At 34.5% G+C, this 17,805-nt stretch overlaps 1 protein-coding gene and 1 pseudogene across 1 annotated transcript in view; both read left to right on the top strand.

Annotated features, from left to right (window-relative positions):
* The window catches only part of LOC100802804 (SAC3 family protein C), a 47,591-nt gene that overhangs the window by 3,188 nt on the left and 26,598 nt on the right, over positions 1-17,805 (top strand). The gene's annotated exons all lie outside the window — the stretch shown is intronic.
* LOC100803859 (cilia- and flagella-associated protein 20-like) lies at positions 10,264-17,572 on the top strand (annotated as a pseudogene).

Genomic DNA, 17,805 nt, shown 5'->3' with positions numbered 1-17,805 from the left:
ACTGGATCAAATTAGCATATGTCACTAACACCAAAGATGTATTATACCTTCCCAATTCACAAGTTGCATTATAATGCATGTTTGTTTGTATATTTAATTTGGTGGTGGAAATTGGAATTAAATATTATTTTAATTTTTCCTAGCTTTCTCCTCGTTTTCTATTTTGAGAATTTGAGTAGCCTAGAATGACTGATGATGATAGCGAAGAAGACATTGAGAGGGAAGAGAAGTTCTATTTAGAAGAAAAACTTGACAGCAAGGAGAAAAATGCTCACGCAGAAGAGTCTGAGAAGTGAAAACATGTTTGAGAAAATAAAGGTAATTCATCATCCCAGCTTTAGATCCCTTTTAAAAGAATTTATTATTGCAAAATGCGTACATTGACATGAGGACCTTAATCTCTTTCGGGAAATCGAGATATGATATCTTTATGAGCTGTTACGAGTTTTTTTTTTTTTTTTTGCTGAATTGCTTTGAAGTACCCTTTTTTTTTTTTTGGTACATGCTTTGAAGTACTTTTGAACTTGTTCATAAAATAAATAGTAAAGATTAATATATATTTTTCATTCTGTGGTTGATATATCTGGATAGTGATAGTGTTATGGAGATGATTAAATTTTGGTCTGGGTCTTGGTTATCATGTTGGATGAAGGATTTGGGGTTCTCTTTGTAGGACTGGTATATATTGGCAATAAAATTCTTAAAATGTATGCAGCATTCTAAGGATGATATATAATGATTCATATAAGAGTTGGCTAATCAACTCAAATAGTAGTAAGGATTGTTGATATATAACAGAGGATTGTTGGTATCTGGCCACTAATGGAAATCTAGGACATTTTCTTGGGAGAAGGTTACTGTTTTTTGAGTTGTATATTGTTGGCTTTTGTTATCAGGTCTGGAGAAAACAATTCATATCTATCTGAAAGGTTGAGGTACCCCTTGTACCTATATAAGCATATAATCTTTGTTGGCTGACCAAAAAAAACTGGATCAAATTAACATTCTTAATTTTTAAGTTTATTATGTTGTATATTTAATTTTATGCTGGAAATTGAAAATAAATATTATTTTAAATTTTCCTAAATTGCTCCTCGTTTTCAATATTGAGTAGCCTAAAATGACTGAGGATGATAGTGAAGAAGACAAGCAGAGGGAAGAAAAGTTCTCCTTGAAAAAAAAAGAAGTTGAAGGGAAGGAAAAAGAAGGCTAATGTATAAGAATCTGAGAACATGTATGAGAAGATGCAGGTATTTTTTTCACCTGCATTGAACAGAGGATCTTCATCTCTTTTGGCAAATCGATATGTTATAAACAAATTACGTTTAGATTCCTGGAATTATTCTAATTCTATACCCTAGGTTTTCTTGGTGGTAAATGTATGCCTTGAACAGAGGATCTTCATCTTCATCATTGGACATAAATTTTAGTTGAAGTAATCAAAAGTTCAAAATGAGTCGGGGTTTTATATGCTTACAGTTGCCCTTATAATCCTCCTAATATAGTCAATCTGTGATTGGTATCTGCAGTTTTAATTTTGCAATTAATTCTTGTTTATAAGATTTATAAGTCATAAATAACCTAAAAATATATAAGAAAACTATGATTAAGAATTAAAAGGGGAAGTCTTTGAATGACTAAATGGAAAACTGTAGAGAAGCAGAGTGGAAGAAAAGAAGCGAGAAACTAGTGAGGATAAGGAAGTGAAGGAGAAATTCAAGAACAAGGAAAGGAGCTATGATCATCTAAGAGGAAGAAAGTAGGAGTTAATAAGTTAGGTTCCCAAGTTCCATACTCAACCTCATCGAAAAGAGGTGATAATTAACAACCTTAAAAACCCTTTTTTGATTGTTTGATAGCACCGTAATTAGGGCCTTAGGCTCTCCAGTAGTACCCCAAGGTATCCTCACAAGCTTCGGTCCTTTAAACCGGCTATGAGATTAATCTTTGGTCTGGAATTAGCCACAATTAAAGTTCTTCGCCCCTCCCCAAGAGTGTATTCTGCAGGGATAAAACTTAGCTTCTCTCCCACAAACTCAGCATGTGCTGCCAACTAAGGTACACTCATTGGGTCCTTAAAACCCCTTTGGTTAGGAATTAGGAGTGATTCATCGGTTTTTCTTTTGATTCCATTGAGCTATATATATTTGAACTTTTGCATGTTATTCCATCACGGATTTTGTATTCTCTGAGTTTTGAAGAATGCTATTTTGTATTAGTTCCCAAATAGAAAGGTACTCTTGAAACTAGCTTCTCTATCTGTGGTTTGACAGTCTAGTTATTCATACTTTGGTGTAAGGAGCAGCTCCAAATAGTTCAACCAGATTGAACTATACATGTATAATAATTAATAACCATTCTCCATTGGATATACTGAACAAGTATGCAAGTCAATCAAATCAGTTGTATCTTGTCTTGCCAAATATATCAACTTTAATCCAGTGCAAGGAACTTCCTGTTTGCTAATTTTTGTATCTCTTTTGAAAGTCTCCTTACATCACTCATAAAATTATCCTGGGTAAATGTATGTCAGATACACTGATTTAGATATGTGCAACCACTGAGCAAATAATTAGGCATGAAGACATAGGAAATATTGACTAATGGACATGAAATATAATTGTTAGCTAGATATTAGTAACTGACAAAGAAGTGAACCTTCACTGACTATTGTATGGGGCTAATTGCTGAGTTCTGTTAGTAGTAACTAATGTTTGAGAAGAGAGAAGACATTGACTCAAGCAGAGAACCAAAATCAATGATTCATATCCTTACTCCAAATTCAATGTATTGAACATTTTTAAATAAATGTCAAATATCATTTTAATTGCAAAAAGCTCAAGCTACAAGCAAACTAAGTATTCTATGTCTGTGCCTTAAAGTATGATGTCGTTAGGAGCACAACCTCTGAAGTATCCTTCAGAATATGATACCATTGGAGGAAATGTAGTAACACCTACACTGTGGTGTCTGGCAAGTATACTGGTATAATGACTAGGGCTCATTGGAGAAAAAATGCAAGAAGACAGAACAGAGAAAATGGCATCATAGTAGATTAGGCTCCAAATGAGACAAAAATGGGAGCACAATGACCATGACTGTAGGGCAAAATAAACTAGCTCATACTCAGGCACTCAGCCTTTTGCCCATACACAATTTGTGAAGGAAAGAAGATAAGGTATGTTCTATGTAGTTCATAGTCAAGGTACAAACAAAATATAGACTATACAATAGGATTTACACATAGTTCTGGTAAAACAATCAAGAAATAATACGAGGAAATTGATACCCGCTTAGGCTGTTTCAAGTGATTGAGATGTAGATTGAATCATAGAAGCTGTTGTCGCCACAAGAGTTCAGTAACTGTAGAGCCTAGTGTGGTGTTCACTTCTGTAGATGACTTAGTCACAAAGGAGTGCTTCTTGCATGACCACTAAATGGGTTTGAGTACAGAGTAAACTATGTAAGCTGTGGTGGATTTCATATCAACGGAGTCCCAAGCCCAAATGCATGGATTGAACAGAGATGAAGTCCAAAGTCAATGGTTCCTTTAAGGTAGTGAAGAACCCATTTTGCAGCTTGCACACGTACCGAGAGAATTTGTTGGCAGAAAACACAATATTTGTCCAAGTAGTTGACAGAATCAACGAATTTTTGGTAGCCAAATTACAGGATGTGGAGAGTGGCTATGGACTTTCCATCAAACTGGAGTATAGTGATAGAAAGAAAAACCAGGGGCAGTGGGAATGATCTCGGTACCCCCAAGAAGCAAGCTGCAACACCATGGTCTTTTAAAGAGATTTATAGGCAAGATCTTAGTTTTCAGAATTGGGCCAGAAATAAAAGATAATCCACATACAACAAAATATGCCAAAGTGTTACCACGATGATAGATAAATAAGAAACTATAAGCATGGAATGCTTGTTTCAAGCTTTATAAGGTTATGTGCAATTTACAAGCATGGTCAAGATACTACTGGTGTATCAACCCAGCTGGTTGATCATGTAAATGTCTTTTGTTCTTGGGTCATTATGGAAAGCATTAATTACGGCCATTTGGCACAATGACCATCCTTTAGAAGATGGCAAAGAAGATAATGAGCTATATAGTTTGCACCTTGTTGGAAAAGTCACATAAATTGTGGTCACCCCTAGACAGAGAAGGTGTGTTGAAAGTTTCACATGGCGAGTAGCCGTGGACAAAAGGGGACATCTTGAAGTCCCACATCGAGTAAAGATACCGTCATGATAAACTATATAAGTGAAAAGCAATCCTTATCTTACAAGCCACTTTTGTAGTGTTGCGTTAGGCTCATAACTCACTTTCTGACACACCTCAGCAAAATGAGCTCTGTATGAAGCCATCAGTTTTGCATTTAGGTCATAAGACCCATTTTTACAAACTGCATTGAAGTGAGGAAGATAGATGTTGAGTTAGGGTCATAACTCACTTTCTGACACACCTCAACAAAATGTGCTCTGTATTAAGCCATCAGTTTTGCATTTGGGTCATAAGACCCATCTTTTACAAACTGCATTCAAGTGAGGAAGATAGATGGAAAGAGATTAGGTTCTATTACATTGAACTCATGAAACATTTCATTTTTCCACCCAGGTTGCTGTAAAGATTTGGTAAAACATGAAGGCTCCACTGGATTCGGGAGTAAAAATTTAGTGTCTATATGTAGCTGTTTTGGCTTGAAATTGTTGTTCTTAGATCATGTTGCCATATGATAAATGGACCTATAATCCAGTGAGGTCGAGGGAGGATCAACCGCACAGGCAAGAGAGAAGACCTTGTGTACAAGTTGTTGTTAGGATGAGAACTGAGAAGATGATTCAATAATAGTGGACACAGGAGGAGTTGACGTTGGACAATGAAATGTGGGATAAGAATTGATGGATGGAGAGAAATTAGGAGACAAGTTAGTTGGTGAGGATAAAATTTGAATTGGTGGAATCAGATTTCTTATGATGTGTGATGGAAAGTAGAGTAATGCCTTAAATTTTAAGAAAATTATGTGACTTTTGATATTCACCACCACTACTAGTATAAGTTTTGATTTTGGCATTTAATTGATTTTCCACCAATGATTTTGAGTCATCTGATTTTAATTTAATAGGGCAAAGCCAAACATGTTTTTGAGAAATGGTCAATCAAAATGGCATCAAATGGTATCAATTTGTTTAAGGAATTGAGGCATGGTCCCATATATCAAAAGACAATTTCTAGCAAAGTACTGGATAGAGTAGACTTATGGAATGGTAATTTATAAGTTTTATTGGACAAACAATCAGAACAAACTGAAGACAACCACTGAACTTGAATTTGACAACTTTGTAATGCATGCTAAAGAATTAGAGATGCTGGGTGATCAACAGGACAGAGTCACAGGGTAGAATAAGAGGAATGAACATGATGAGCTTGAACAGAAGGTCCAAATGTCAATTTGTAGGCATGGTTTTCCTTCTTTCCACGCAGAAGTATCATCCGACCTCAAAATTCCAAGGAAAGAAATCGATTTAAACAAGGTTAGTGTGACATAATTGTGAGACAGAGATAAGATTTTGAGTTAAAGATGTTACATATATGGCATTGATGTGTTTGAAAGGAGTGAAAGATGTAAGTATAGAGGTGGAGCCATCCAAGATCACAAATCAAGCAACCAAGTGGGATCAGAACTGCTATCATGTTGTGACATGATTTGGAAGTGGCCACAACGACCTCAATACTGGCATGCACTGAGTGAGAGACATTACCCCATTGAGTGTTGTTGTTTGGAGGGTCAGAAGAAGTAGAGGAATTGTGACCATGAGGGTTGATTTGGCAATGAGTTGAAGGATGTGTGAGAACTATTAGTGAGTTTGTAGTACTGGAGTCTAGGAATGGACTATTGCTGACATTCCTCATGCCGGAGAAAAATCTCTATCAACAAGTTTGTTGAAAAGTTCAGCAAACAACAAGGGAGAATCACATTCTCGAATGGAGGCAGAGAATTCATGAAATGCAGGGCCAAGTCCCTTTAACCCAATGATGAGTAAATCAAGATCATCAACAAGACGACCAATAAGTGAGAGTTCATCAGCCAACGGGAAAATGGATAGCAGACGTTCAGTGACACTTAAGGTGTCTTTTGTTATTGAAGCAAGACTCTCCTTGAGGGACATGATGCGATTATGTGACCTACTAGCATAGTGCTTTTTAAGTCGGTCCCATGCAGCAGCAGAAGTGGCAGACGTCATAGGCTTTGGATAGAAAGTAGCCAAGAAGGTCCTTGGCTTCAAGATCTGAGTGTGCTGGATGTGGTGATTCTAACAGAAATGCTATGGGCTTATCACACTCTTCAGACATAATCTCTAAGGTATGTTGGCTTTGATATTTTCCTTTTGGGCTTTTGCTCTTTGGACTGTGTTGTTTGTTGTACCTCCTCGTGTTCCTTGCTTGCTTCTGATATATGTTGCTCTGTGCTGCTGCTTATCTCTGTTATCTTCTTCCTCGTATCAAGAACCTAGTGGCGCAAGTGGTGACATGATAGCAAGCCAAATTTGATATATTTCAGGATTATTTGTTTTCTACATGTTCAAGTCCTAAGTTAAACTTATGCAAAGTATGATAGAAAAGTTACTCTCTTTGATATTAGATAGACTTGGGTTACCAATTTTATTTTTTATTTTTTTTGTTGAAAATGGTCTTCAGAATTTGTGATAGCTAGAACATCATTACTAGATGTTACCCTTGTATAGAGCTGGACCTCATACTAGGTTTGCCATATGGGGTGTTATTACCCTTTTGATCCAAGATGATGAGGGTAGTCTTCAGGTCCTTATTAAGATCTAATTCCAGTTCTAAGGCAAAGAGTGATGCCTGTGATGATTGGGAAATGAAGGGCCAAGAAGTATGGTCTTGGTCGTGGTCTTGGTAGATTGTGAAGGGATCCTTTCAATGAGGCATTTCTGGGTAGTTAATGGATTGTTAACATATGAATTAGATCTGAGATGGATCTATATGCAGATAAATAACGTGGATGAAGAAGAGCAATTGACATTATAATAGAATAGCATTTCTTTGAAGAAGTTCATACAAAATTTAGCCTTTTAAAACAACTTCTCAATGAACAGTTTAAATTATACAAGGGCAGAATTAATTTTGAAGCAAAATTTGAATGACACTGAACATGAATGATTAACACCACAATTTCATTCATGTTATAGAAGAACAATATAGATCATGAATTAAAGTAACAATTAGAAATTTCACACGCAAATTTTGGAGTAGAAAATTAGTGACTGTAGGATTGAAAAGGAGTCATAGTTGTTCCTCTCAAGTGCAAGGATTCAAGTGTATGTTGGGATAACAACCATAGTTATGAACCATTGTTTAGTAGTCCTTGGTGTTCAACTGGGTGAATAAACCTGTAACACTTCACCTGTGTTTGATGGCGTTTTTTTTTTTTTTGGATTACCATGCTATTTGTGTGAAGAATCATACTGTACTACAAGTTATCAAGCTATATATAGCTACATGACCATACCAGAGTGAAAAGGCAAAAAATCTTGAGACTTAATTAATCTTTTAGTCCCTAAAAATATTATGATTTTCTTGTTTTTGTCCTTTTTATGTTTATTGCTAGCATTAATGATTAAGGTAATGAAATGAATCGTTGTGTGCATAATCTATTTATGCACTTAGATATCCATTGTGGGTATTTCTAGGACTTGTTGCAGTTGAAAGTTCTCACAAATTTTTTATTCTATCATATTATCATATGAAATTTTTAATTTTCATTATCTATTTGACACTTGCAAGTAAAAGCGTACATTTGGATGAACATCGTAAGAGTGGACTTGTTTAGTATTTATGTCGTGTGGTCAACCTAGACAATGCTATGTTAGACCAATGATAGATGCGGTACTGTTTTAGAACTTTTATGATGTAATAACAAATTATGGTTTGACATTATGATTAATTAATGACTAAAATATAGTTCTGGTCTCCCATTTATTTATTTTTTGTTTTAGTTAAGTGCCCTAAATTTAGAAAGTTTTATTTTCATCCTTTCAAGTGTTTTATTTATTAAATAGGTCTTTCTATGAAATTTTTTTAGTACTAATAGTGTTAATTTTGGCTAACATGGCAAATGTCATATGACGTTGCATATATCTCATAGTGTAACAAACTGACACAAACTGACTGGAAAGACAAGTTAGTCTAACAAATGTTTTAAGAGACCAAAGTTAAATTTTAAAGACTTAAGGTACAGAACTAAAACAGAAAAATATTCACATGATTGAATAAAGTTATATTAAGCTTATATAATCTATTTCAAGACCATGTGAATGAGTGCTCGAGAGCCTGAAACTGATATTCAAACATAAATAATAAAATATTAAAATTGAAAGTGTATTATAATAATTGATTATTGAATCCTACTAATGAATTTTTAAAATGTGTCATAGAATAAAAATTTTGAAGATACAATTCTTTTTTTTACAGAATTGATTATTTTATTAAGAAATAAAAAATTGAATTTTTTTTGTATAAACAACAAATTTAACATTTTTTAAGTTAAACCATTATGAATGAAGCAACAGAAACAGAGGCTGATAATGCCAATACATCATGGTTTACTAAGGATTGGATTTGAGTTGGAACATCCTCATTCCAAACTGAATCAAAAGAAGAAAATGCTTAGTCTTACTTTTGCTTGTTGAATTACCTTTTTATTTATCCAGTATTTCATTCGAGAGGACAAGACGAGGATGTCAAAAGTTTGATCCCACATTTACGTTCATATCAGTGAGTAAAATAATGATCGATCATTACTCATTAGTTAACCACTTAAAAAGATAAAATAGTAAGAAAAAGGATCAAATTATATGAGAATAATTTTGAAAATTTTCTTATAACTTTAAGGGATAATATTTTTTTAAGACTCATTGTTAGTTTCAAAGTTAGTTTCTCATAAATAATATATGTAAAATTTTATATTAATTCAAAATCATTTGATATCTAGTACATATAAATTAAAATTAATGTAATATAAATATTTTAAAATATATTATTTGATTATATTTTTATTGTTATTTGATTTTAATAAAATTTGACGTAAATTATCTTCTTGAGAACACATATATATCATTCAATGATTAAATCAATAAAAATTACATTTTATATCAAATTATAAAATTCCTCCACACATAGTAAATATAGATACTTGTGCTAAGAAATAATTAATAATAATTTTTTATAATAATAAATTGAGATAATTTTATAAAAAAATAAGTCCATATATTTTTTTAACTATGATATTGGTTTGGAATTATTTTTACCAAAAACAATAATAAATTTTTTTTCATCAAAGCACACAAAATAAATATTCTTCTTGTAAATAATATAGAAATTGAACAACTATTTAATATAGACACAATTAAATTTTTTATTCATGCTAAATTTAGAAATTATAAACTTAACTTACTCACATAAATTTAAAAATTATAAACTTAATTTTTAAAAAATAAGAATAGCATACATTAAAATATTGAATCACTTTCAATAGGATCGAGATTCATCATAAATTTTGAAATTATACACTTAATTTTAAAAATAAGAATAACACTCCATTCTTCAGAATGCATTAAAATACCGACTCACTTTGATTATGATTGGAAATGCATATGTTTTAAAAAATAAACATATTTCATTACTTATCTAATTATATATGCATATTAATGTGTGTAATTTCTTGTCTAAGATAAATTAAAGATAAACAATTTTAATCTAACTATAGTTTATATATATTTAAAGACATTTATTTCTTATACATTTTAATTATTTAAAAACAAATAATATTTATGCTATGGCTAAAATCCTCGTTTAACTATAATATATATATATATATATATATATATATATATATATATATATATATATATATATATATATATATATATATAATTACCTCAGCTGATGAGTTTAGGATTCAACAATATAGAATTGAGTTTTATAACTGTTTATCAATTAGTTGTAATTTAAAAAAAATGAAATGTCAACTAAATAATTATGTTACACCCCTACATACAGTCATACAGACACGTATTGTATAATAATATTAATATAATTTCCATTTTCATGACATATAAATTTAGTAATAATTGAAATTTATTTCATTAAGTGACAGTAAAATAAATTAAAATTGGCCAAAATATAACTAAATTATGTATTTTTTTTAGGGGTGGAAACGAAATTGTTATTTAAGCCTTATTTATTGAATTTAAATATTTATAAATCGTTGTTTGTTGTTCTGTAAACTTTCTAATGTTTGTTGTTCTGTAACGCATGCAAGCAAAACCCACGAAGATTTAGGGTTTCGCATTGCTACTTCGCGTTCGTTCATCTCTCTCACGCCTCGTAATCTTCTTTTGCTTTGTTTTTCGTTCCCTCTTTACTTTCCTGAATCCGAGTCCATTCCGTTTAGATTCTTCTGCGTGGAATTGCGAGCTAATTTTGTGTCGTGTTCTTTTTGTTGCAATTTTAAAAAAAAAAAATAGGTTTTAAAATTGGCTATTGTTGTTATTGTTGGTTTTGGTGGTGCAGAAGATGTTCAAGAACACATTCCAATCTGGATTTCTTTCCATTTTGTACAGCCTTGGGTATGCTCTGTTTTGGCGTGTTTGTTTCATATTTCTGTTTCTCATGTTTGCTGTGATGAAGGTACTGAAATTTCTCATTATTTTTTAATTTTATATAGGAGTAAACCTTTGCAAATATGGACAAAGAAGGTACGTGCTTTCTTGTTTCCAGTTACATCAAGTGGTAATATTTTGGTATTTGAATGCTTCAGAGTGAGGGATTGTGATAAGGAACATGCACATGTATAACATAGTATGAAGTTATTACAATCTTAATTATTTATTTTCCAACCAATGATTGGACTTTATTGTCTGAAATACACCCCTTGTGAGATCAAATCTTCTGAGCTTGTTTTAAATTCAATACTCTGCCTTGCATTGTCTGAAATTATGACCGAATGATACTTAATTCTTGTTTTCAGAATTTTATTTACGGTTTTTGTCGTGAAGTATTAAGATTCCCACCGTGTGGCTGACTGATAGCAGACCTATAGTTAAACCAATGATTGGACTTTATTTTGAGCTTGTTTTAAATTCAATACTCTACCTTGCATTGTCTGAAATTACAACCAAATGATACTTAATTCTCGTTTTCAGAATTTTATGGTTTATGTCTTGAAGTAGTAAGATTCCCACCATGTGGCTGACTGATAGCAGACCTATAGTTAAACAGGTCAATGTTAGGAAGAGGAGTAAGCCAATTGTAAACATAAGTTAGTTGGGGTTGGTTAGGAGGTTTGCTATGGTCAGTTAAGGGGGCTATCCTATGTACCAGATGGTGGGAATTAATTGTCTTGTGGCTGAGAATTGTAAGACTAAAATCATGAGGGTTGCATGGTTGGGATTTAGGATCGGAGGCTGAGGTGTGGGTGATTGTCGAATGAGTGGGTTGAGGTTGAATATTTTGGATTAAAATCTAAAGTCTAAAGCACTTCTTACCCTTCATAAACTCCCCCTCCCAAGGGCCAAAACGATACCATTTTTGTGGTGTCTCTTTTCACACAGTTATGGCCGTGAAAGGCAGAAAAAAGTTGTGTATTGGTGCAATTTCACACAGTTATGCCGTGAAAGGCAGCACAACCACTGACAGCAAGGCGTGACATCACCTTCAGGAGTGGGGATGCTTGCTCTCACCAGCGTGACATGCTATTGATAACTATGGCTGGCACCCACAATCACCAATTTTTGTATGAAATTAGTTAGACAAAACACATGCTAGCCTTATAATGATTGGAGTTTGGCTGCTCCTAGGTCTTAGAAAATACGACACACTGGGAGTATCAAGTTACCTCAATTTCCGAACATCAATCTCCAGCCAATTTAAAAAAAACTACGTACCCCATTGCCCAGAGGCTCTTTGCTATGCGAAGGTATGGGGGAGGGATGTTGTACGCAGCCTTACCCTTGCATATGCAAAGAGGCTGTTTCCGGATTCGAACCCATGACCAACAAGTCATCAAGGCACAACTTTACCGCTGCACCAGGGCTCGCCCTCAATCTCCAGCCAATTTATTTTCTAAAAATTTATGGACACAATGAGACTGCTGGTTCTCTTACTTTTTCTTCCTAACATATTGCATATATATTTCAATGGCTTATTTTTCCCAATCTATATATTAATTCTTGGGTTCTTTCTCAGGTGGTTTGCAAAAAGATTTCTACATCCAGATATAGTTTCTATTTATGATTACATCTTTCTCTGGGATGAGGATTTAGGGGTGGAACATTTTTCTCCATCAAGGTATGACTGATGGTTTTGCTGCACTTCTCCGCTGGTGGTATACTTTGATATTTGATGGCCTGGTGGGCCGGTCCAGGCTTGTAAAATAGTGGCCTAAAATGAACCAGGCCAATTGGCCTGGCTTAGCGGGCCAAACGGGCCAGGCTGGTCCCAAAAAATGTAAAAGCACTGGGCCTATTTGGTCCATTTTTTCTTAAAATTCATATAAATATAAGTTGAAAAAATAGACAGATCAATTTTGGCCCAGCCAGGCCAAGAAATACATAGCCTGTAGGAGATTCGGGTCAGGCTGGGCCTATTTGGTCCATTTTTTCTTAAAATTCATATAAATATAAATTGAAAAAATAGACAGATCAATTTTGGCCCAGCCAGGCCAAGAAATACATAGCCTGTAGGAGATTCGGGTTGGGCTGGGAACATTTCTGTTTCTCATGAGTATTGGGAACATTTCTGTTTCTCATGTTTGCTGTGATGAAGGTACTGAAATTTCTCATTATTTTTTAATTTTATATAGTAGTAAACCTTTGCAAATATGGGACAAAGAAGGTACGTGCTTTCTTGTTTCCAGTTACATCAAGTGGTAATATTTTGGGATTTGAATGCTTCAGAGCGAGGGATTGTGATAAGAAACATGCACATGTATAACATAGTATGAAGTTATTACAATCTTAATTATTCATTTTCCAACCAATGATTGGACTTTATTGTCTGAAATACACCCCTTGTGAGATCAAATCTTCTGAGCTTGTTTTAAATTCAATACTCTGCCTTGCATTGTCTGAAATTATGACCGAATGATACTTAATTCTTGTTTTCAGAATTTTATTTATGGTTTTTGTCGTGAAGTATTAAGATTCCCACCGTGTGGCTGACTGATAGCAGACCTATAGTTAAACCAATGATTGGACTTTATTTTGAGCTTGTTTTAAATTCAATACTCTACCTTGCATTGTCTGAAATTACAACCAAATGATACTTAATTCTCGTTTTCAGAATTTTATGGTTTATGTCTTGAAGTAGTAAGATTCCCACCATGTGGCTGACTGATAGCAGACCTATAGTTAAACAGGTCAATGTTAGGAAGAGGAGTAAGCCAATTGTAAACATAACTTAGTTGGGGTTGGTTAAGAGGTTTGCTATGGTCAGTTAAGGGGGTTATCCTATGTACCAGATGGTGGGAATTAATTGTCTTGTGGCTGAGAATTGTAAGACTAAAATCATGAGGGTTGCATGGTTGGGATTTAGGATCGGAGGCTGAGGTGTGGGTGATTGTTGAATGAGTGGGTTGAGGTTGAATATTGTGGATTAAAATCTAAAGTCTAAAGCAATTCTTACCCTTCATACTCTCCCCCCCCCCCCCTCCCAAGGGCCAAAATGATTCCACTTTTGTGGTGTCTCCTTTCACACAGTTATGGCCGTGAAAGGCAGAAAAAGTGGTGTATTGGTGCAATTTCACACAGTTATTGCCGTGAAAGGTAGCACAACCACTGACAGCAAGGCGTGAGCGTGACACCACCTTCAGGAGTGGGGATGCTTGCTCTCACCATATTGATAACTATGGCTGACACCCACAATCACCAATTTTTGTACGAAATTATTTAGACAAAACACATGCTAGCCTTATAATGATTGGAGTTTGGCTGATCCTAGGTCTTAGAAAATACGAAACACTGGGAGTATCAAGTTACCTCAATTTCCGAACATCAATATCCAGCCAATTTATTTTCTAAAAATTTATGGAACATAATAACCACTTAAATTTGATCACACTCTCTTTCTGCACCATCACTCTCCACATCTAAGATCTCTTAATCACTATTCACCTCAGTGATTGTCTTTTCCTCTGCAATCTCTTCAATGACTTTGGATTGTTCTTCATTTTGTGACTTATCTGTAGCAACCGTTGTCTATGATCATTTCAGACTCATCATCAAACTTAGGTTCTATTCCAGATGGCATCCTAGTGAGTAGCGACGAGTGAACTGCACCATTTAGTGGAACACCAAGGTAAGAAACCAGTGTGTTACTATATGAGTGTTATTTAATTAAAAAGACTTGGACTGCAGCTTTTACAAGCAGAAAATGGAAACAAGTAACAACCCGAGATGAATCTCCTTGACACATTCTACCAAAGCTAATGCTCATCAATAAAAAAATCCCTGTGGAAAGTCTAACCAAAATTCCACACTATCGTGCTAACTTTGCCCCTATATCTTGCTATAACATGTCAACTCAGCTCCTCCTCACCCTCCTAGAACCCCCTTCCTTTTAGTATAGAATCCAATAGCAATAGGAGCAAAGGTCCTATCAGTTACACAAATCACTCAATTCCCCTTGCTTGTTCTCATGCACTCTGTTACATTAAGCATTTGATTCTCCTTGATTGCCTCTCTGCATTCTTTCCTAATCCTAATATAAACCATAGTGATAGGTGGTCACCTGACAATACTTTCCCCAGAAGCCTTCAACTTGTCTTCAAGGTAAAATGTAGGAAACTATTCTTGCAGTCTTGTGTAGATGTTCCCAAGAATTTTCAAAGTCAGGAAGGTCCTGTCATTTAATTAGGACCTTGGTGAGATCCTCTGTATTGATTCTGTAATCCAGCACCTTTGCTGCGTCAGGCTGTATCTCAAGCTCCCATTCATCACTCATCAGATAGAAAGGTAAGCAATGCTTGAATATCAACAGGAGTAGACAGCTGCTAGCAGGCAACTTCAATTACATAGAACCTAGGACCTAGCTTTTCATTAACCTGCCTAACTAAATCTCCACATTGGTAGTATACATCCCCTTCTATGCTTCTCACCTTATGATTTCATTGTATTTTTGGCCAACACCAAGTTATGCTCGAGATCATCAACATCTGATCCTGTTCTGTCATTAAATGGTTAACCTCTCATCAGTTGATGGAGTTGTGGGACCTCTAAATAGTATAGAAGGGATTTAGGACCCACCCCTTTTTAGACTGGGTTAGATCTGTAAACAAATTACTCAAGAACGTATAGAATGAAAGGGGGAAAAAAGAATGGAAAAGAATGAATCGTCTGTATTATAAATTAAGGGAAAAAGAAGCCAGGTACATGCAGTGGTGCCATGATTATTGGTGTTATACCAATACTCAGCCCAACTGAGACAGTTGGCCATTGCTTACGCTTTGAACTTGTTAAACATTGCAAATACATCTCTATGCATCTATTGACAACCTTAGTTTGGCCATCAGCTTGAGGGTGGTAAGCCAAACTAAATTTGAGTTTGGTACCTTCCATCTTGAATAACTCAGTCCAAAATCAGCTGATAAGAAAGAGCCTGTCCCTGTCTGAGACTATTGATGATGAGCAGCCATACAGTTTGAAAGCTTCTTTAGTAAAACTTCGGACACTTCCTTAGCCGAGTAAGGGTGACTTAAAACCACAAAATGGGCATATTTAGTGAATCTATACACTATAACCATGATAGTGTCCACTACATTGGACTTAGTTAACCCTCCAATAGTCCAATGAAATCCATAAAAATGTCTGGCCAAACCAGAATGGGTACTGGTAGTGGCTGTAATAGCCCGGCAGGAGATAGGGTTTGGTACTTGTTTCTTTGGCAGGTGTCTCATGCTGCTACATAATTGTGTATTACCATTTTGAATGCCTTCAGATAAAAACAACTGAGTAATCCTCTTATAAATTCTGAAAAACCCAAATGCCCTCCTATGGAAAAATCATGAAAGCTGGCCTCATAGTTAGCATATTTGTGGCTTGTTTGATTATAAGAACAATCTTTTTCATGTTCAAGGTAAATATTATGTGACTGATTTTTCTTGAACTTTGTTTAGTTGTGAATGGCCATGTTGAACGACCACAGGATGAAGACATACAATCCAATGTACTGGAAATAATTGGATCAAATATTCAGTCCACATACATTACGTGCCCAGCTGACCCAGCTGCAACACTTGGTATAAAACTTCCATTCTTGGTTTTGATTGTCAAGAATCTAATGAAGTATTTCACATTTGAGATTCAAGTTTTGGATGATAAGAATGTCAGGCGACGATTTCGAGCCTCAAATTTTCAAGTGTGTAAGTCTGCCCATGTTTTTGTGTCTAATGGGTTTACCCACAACTTGCAGAATTTTAATTTCTTCCATATGTATTTTGTGCATGACTGCTTGGTTGTACCTAATATTATAGAGAACTTTGATTTTCTAAATAGTAATGCTTTGGCATGATTCTATTTTTGGATCATTGTATTTTTTAGTTAGAAAGTCTTAGAAGAAGAATCTTGGTTATGTTCCTCGAGTCTGATGAAATTCACATTTTTTTACTGCATCTACATTCGATTAGTTTGTATGTGCAGAATTGCATTGAGATTAAGTACAATCTTTCATTTTTAAATCACCGTAAGACTGGGGAATATTAGTGTTAAAATAGTTCTTATTATCATCCAATGTCATTCTTTAGGTATACTGTGATGTTTATAAAAATAAAAAGATTAGGAAAATTATAACAAACATTTTTGCTAAAACAATCTTGATATGTTTTCTGAAATACATGGATCCCATTTCTTTTTGAAATACTGTCAAATATGGATTACAAATGATTTCATGTTCTCTTATTTTCATGTCATAATAGGCTGTCACTCGGGTAAAGCCCTACATGTGCACTATGCCACTGAGAATGGATGAGGGGTGGAATCAAATCCACAGTTTAACCTGGCTGATTTCACCAAGAGAGCATATGGTACTAATTATGTGGAGACACTGCAAGTTCAGGTACATGCAAACTGTCGCCTGAGAAGGATTTACTTCTCTGACCGCCTCTACTCTGAAGAGGAACTCCCTCCAGAGTTCAAATTGTACCTTCCAATGCAGGTTAGACTTTAGAGATGCCCTCATTTGGAAGACTAGTTCTTTTTATGTTTATCTTTTATTGTAAAGTGTATGTTATGAGTCTCTCTGTTTTGTTTTTTTTTTTGGTAAAATCTCACCTTGTGCTTATCATCATGCAGAAATCATGAAAAAATGGGAGTTTGGAGTTGTAGCCTGGAGAAATTGATGTGATTTTATATCCGTACTACATATAGTTCTACTAGTTGACTTTATTCTAAACTTTGTATCTATGTTGTGCTAGATTAATATTGCTCGTTCAAGTAACATTAAGTTGTGTAGGGTGTTCTGATGCTTGTCTCTAATATTCGAAGTTGACTTTGATGATGATTGGTGTCTTTGTATGTTAGTTTCTAACCAAAGAAAGGATGATAGTGTTATAAATGTATTGCATTAATAATAGATAGGCCTAAATATCTGGTTATCTTAAGAATAAAAAAAAAAAATTCAAATAGAATAAACATTGAATATAAGTGGGTAGCGGGAATCAATAACAAAATACAAAATACCCTCTTGTTTAACTTAATGTAATGTTTTTGCAAAGTTCTTATTTTGAGTTT

This window comes from Glycine max, chromosome 13, assembly GCF_000004515.6.
Source record: "Glycine max cultivar Williams 82 chromosome 13, Glycine_max_v4.0, whole genome shotgun sequence".
Lineage (NCBI taxonomy): Eukaryota > Viridiplantae > Streptophyta > Magnoliopsida > Fabales > Fabaceae > Glycine > Glycine max.
This window is presented reverse-complemented; position numbering and strand designations above follow the sequence as displayed.